The sequence below is a fragment of the Amblyomma maculatum genome, chromosome 7 (genome assembly GCF_055883805.1).
Source record: "Amblyomma maculatum isolate TAMU_Amacu chromosome 7, ASM5588380v1, whole genome shotgun sequence".
Taxonomy (NCBI): Eukaryota; Metazoa; Arthropoda; class Arachnida; order Ixodida; family Ixodidae; genus Amblyomma; species Amblyomma maculatum.
In genome coordinates, this window is record NC_139350.1 from 4,248,407 (window position 1) to 4,253,253 (window position 4,847).

Consider the following 4,847-nt stretch of genomic DNA (forward strand, 5'->3'; position numbering starts at 1 on the left):
ATGTGTGGAGGCATGGGTGAGAGCACTGATCTGCCCAGCCAGATCGAGCAACTGCGAAGGTGCAAATTCCTCAGTGAGTCCGAAGAGAATTTACTGTGCGCCAAAGCCCGGGAAATTCTTGTCAAAGAGATTAACTTGCAGAGAATGGACTCATCAGTCAGCGTATGTGGTGATATCTATGGCCAGTTTTATGACCTGCAAGAACTGTTCAAGGTTTGTGGAGAGGCCCCCAGTACCAAATACCTCTTCATGGGAGACTTCATCGACTAGGGCTTTAACAGCATAGATACATTTCGTTTGCTGTTCGCCATCTATTTACGCTGCCCAGAACGCATCACACTGATCAGGGGAAACCACTAGAGCCGACATGTTTCGATGCGGTGTGGCTTTTGTGACGAGTGCTTGCAAAAGTACAATTCCCTTGTTGTGTGGCGTTGCTGCCCAGAGACCTTCGACTACCTGCCATTGTCTGCTGTCTTTGATGGCAAGATTTTCGGTGTTCATGGAGGTCTGTCGCCATCTATCCAAACTCTGGACGACATCTGAGCCATCGCCCGCAAGCAGGAGGTGCCTCGGTAGGGGGCCCAAGTGTGACCTTCTTTGGTCAGACTCTGGAGGCCAACAATGCTGGAAGACGAGTCTCCGAGGGGCTAGATACCTCTTCTGAAGCGACGCGGTCAATCATTTCAACGCGACCAATCACATCGATATGATCTACCACGCCCCCAACTAGTAAACGGAGGGCACAAGTGGCAGTTTCAAAAGAGAATCGTCAAAGTATAGTCGGCACTTAATGACTGCTGCAGATGTGGCATTGTTGTGGAAACATAGATCTGGGCGAGAACTTACAACCAGACTTCACGTTTTTGAAGCCGCACCACAGGAGAGCAGAAAAATCCCGACGAAGAAGACACAGCCGGATTACTTCCTGCGATGACCATACCGATGCCCCTTTTGTTCTTTTTTAACTGCATACAAACCTTCTACACCGTGTGATGCAAAAGCGGTGTTAAACCGAAAAGAAGACTGTCAATGGTGAAGCGAATATTACCTCTTTCCACAAAGAAGCAAGCACCGTCAGCCGGTTGTTGACGTAATGCCTCTCTCCAAATGTAGCCGCCCCACACAAAAAGAAAAGGCGCGAAGACCTTTTACAACACGCCTTCCAAGTAATTTTGATGCCAACAACACATTCGCATATTTTCGGATATGGATGTTCTCTACCTCTTGTATCTGTCATTGGAGTAGTCAGCGACCACTATAGTAATCAGATTTCCTATCTGATCTTGTCCGGACGCCATGGTGTTATTAAGAAACGAAGATTTCTTTCCTGCACTCTGTCGCCTTTTCTTGATCACATAATTTTGATGCTAACACCTGAAAGTGCCATATAGCGTAAGATGAGAATTAAAGGTTGCCTTTTTAGGGGGGCGGGTGGGCCTTTATTGCAGAAGGTACCTGTAATACAGTTTGTGCTCAAAATATTCTTCTTCAAAGCTATATCACTTGGATAGCGCTAGTAACCATTACTTCAGAAGCTTTGGCTTCTTTCATTTTCTTCTTCCCCGTCCTCAATTACTTAACGTTTTCTCGTTGTTATATTTTGTGTGATAGGATTTAGCGAGGCTTGCCTTTTGTTCCATCACCTATTTTTTGCGTATTTTCGTAGAAGAATTTTTATCTGTTAGGGGGGGGGGGGGGGACAGCTTCAAAGTGACTAGTGCAGGCTTGGATAACCTTCATCCATATAATATTAAACTATTTGAAAGCCTGAGATACCATGTTCTAAGAGTAATAAATAATCTCATGCATTTTCTTTGCGAACCAAAGCATGGTAAGATAACACGTATATTTAAAACAATGTGATCGCACCTGAGTGAAGAACTAAAGACTAATTTGTGTACTACCATATTTTAGCAAACTAATTGAAAAACGATTTTTAAAGTGCCTAACAAAATATCTTGAGATGTTGAACATCCTTTCTTCATGACAGTATGGCTACCGCTCTGGGTACTCTAGTGATCTAGCACTTGTTTTTATGACACAGCAACTTAAGAAGTCGCTTGAGAATGGGAAATGTGCTTTCTGTGTGCATTAACTTAACTAAGGCTATCGACTCGCCTAATCATGCAATTCTATTTATTAAACTCAAACGAATTGAAATTACTGGCCTACCTTTATTGTTACTTCTTAATTACTTGTTGTTAGTATTGCAGGCACCTACTCAAACGTAACGACTAATATAGGCTGCCCTCAGGGTTCCGTCTTAGGAGTGTTTCTCTTTAGGGCTCCTTACGTGCGAAAATGCGAATGCATAGGGAGTTCTGTACCTAGCTTAAATCTGCCTGTTCTGTGTTCCGTTGCTTTTCAGACCATATTTCTTTACATATGCTTTAGTTTACGTTATGCGCTTACCTTTTTCTCATCTTTTTTATTTTTTTTTTCTATTTAAATTTTTTTTTGCGTTCGGATTTCCTAAATCTTTACTTTTCGATTTTACGTTTTTATCATATTTTATTTCTGAGCACTTTTTATTTTCTCTCGATTTATTTTTACCTACGTGCTTACATTACTTCTCGTTTTTTTTCCGTCTCCCTCAACGTCCCCCAACGTCCTTACGCTAGGCAAGGAGAATTATAGACACAAGCGCCGCAGGCCGGTGCAGTTTGGTTGGAGGGCCACAAATAGAGATCAGGTATCAGCTGCTTGTTTGAAGCTCTTCCTCGACTTGACGATGAACAGCGTGATGAAGTATAGAGGGCCATCACTTTGGACGAGATAAATCTTCTTTTGTACACCGCACAGTCATCTGGGGTACTACCAGCGATTCCCTTAAGACATTTTCGCCTTGCATTGCATCTGCTTTGTTGGAGGTTTTCTATACATTGCATGGTTCTTGTTTTCTGCCTCCAACTTTATACTCCGTGCATACTCTAGTAATACGAACAAGCACAGACACTTATCTCTTGATTGCCTCCCGCAGCTCCTAGTTCTCGTGCATGCCTTCGCTACTCCAATTGGTTATGAATCCTTGAGTTTGTGCCTCTAGTAGCACTATTAACTACTCTCTGGCGCATGCTAATTAGAATTTAGTCGTAAGCTACACAATTGTGCGAAAACCCACCCGTTGCATAGAAAATTGGGCCCCGCTTCCACAAAGGTGTAGAAATTAGCCTACGTTAATGCCTAGTAATAATTCTTAATGGGAGCTAGAGGGTCCCTCTGGGTTAAGTCCCATTTCATCCTCACTGCTCAAAAGAGAAACTAAAGTAGGCAGGTTCTGTCACGTCATGTAGTGCATCGTGACGTCACACATCACCGCTAAACGATCCGTTCCACAACAGTATGCCCGTGCTATTATTCAGTACACCAGATGCCGCAGTAGACCCCCAAGACGGACGGTGGTCAGTGCTAGCTGTGCCGTTCATGGAGAGCATAGCCGGCGAGAAGGGAACCTGCTATGACTGTGAAAGAAATAAACACTAATGTATCAACGCCGAGCCTGTATTTCAATCCCGCGGCGAAGCGTACAGGGGTGCAATAATATTGCGATTCCATGTCACCACCCGCCTAATGAGGTTGCACTGCAAGATGTCAGGAGACGTCAAGTCCGAGAAAGCAAAAACGGCTTTACAATAAATAAATGCAGGTTTATCAGGCACAATAAAGCATATACATAATTGCGTATAAATACCAGACTTTTCTTTTTTTTTCAATAAGGAAGCCCTTGCCGAGGCCTGAGCTTTGTCCTTGGAGAACTTGGAGTTCCTGTGTTGCTCTGAGCTTGTAAGCCGAGCCACGTCCAAACTGAAATGACTTGGTCATATAAAGTGCATTGCTGCGATTGAGGATCGTCGAAACCGGAACATCTCGAAACGAAATTATCCGCTTGTGACACTACTAAGTGCAGAATTTATTTGCCTTCCTGAAGTGTGACTGTTTGAAGTTAGACCGACATTGGCTTTCCCTTTTAAGTGTTTTGATACCAATGTGCCCTCTTTTTTCTAATGTTTCATTTCTTTAATTATTTTAGTGTCTCATCAATCATGCACTATACATTTTGTTTCCTCGTCAAGCGTTGGCGTTTTATTCTTAGCATTTCGCCATCTCTGACTCATCCTTTTTGCGAGCTTGGCACATTACAATTAATGAAAGTAATTAATCATTTACAAACACTAAAAATTTTTAATTTAGCGTCATCAGATATTGTTTTTTTTTTTAGTCTTAGCAATCTTGTACCTTTGAACTCCCTTTTTCCTATTTTTCATTAATTTATTTGTGAAATATGTCACTTATCCGCTCACGTAAACATTTGTGGTGCGCGATAGTGAGATGACGTCTCTCTGGCTCCTGCTCCATTATTAATGGAGAGAAATTAACAGGCATGGCGCGCAGTCACAAGGTAACGAAGCCCTTTTTGTGTCTGGGCGCTGTGGAGGACGACAATGTTGCGGCTATTTCGTGTCTGTGGCTAGTTTTAGACCGTAAATTTTTAGAGCTGCCATTCACGAAGGCCATGTGACGCCAGGATGTGACCTCTGGTGCGACGCGAGGTTCCGGCCCCGGTCGCTTCTCCTTCTTCTGCTTCACTTCTTCTTTTACTTGGCACATCTGCTTCTTCACACACCCGCCAAACTTTATTCACACCGGCAAATATCTCAACAATAGACAACAATGCATGGCACAATGTCACACAGCGTTCCAGTCGCCTGTCTACCTTGGGCACAGCAGCCGAGTGCCCAAGCAACTGCACCGCCGCGGTAGACTGATCAATTTCCCAGGATATGCGTAAACTGAAACTCCCTAAGCAACAAGCCCAATATTGGAAGCAAGCTCACTGCTAAAAA

General features: G+C 43.4%; 1 pseudogene; it reads left to right on the forward strand.

Annotated features, from left to right (window-relative positions):
* Positions 1-937, forward strand: LOC146182627 (serine/threonine-protein phosphatase 4 catalytic subunit pseudogene; annotated as a pseudogene).
* The last annotated feature ends 3,910 nt before the right edge of the window (positions 938-4,847 follow it).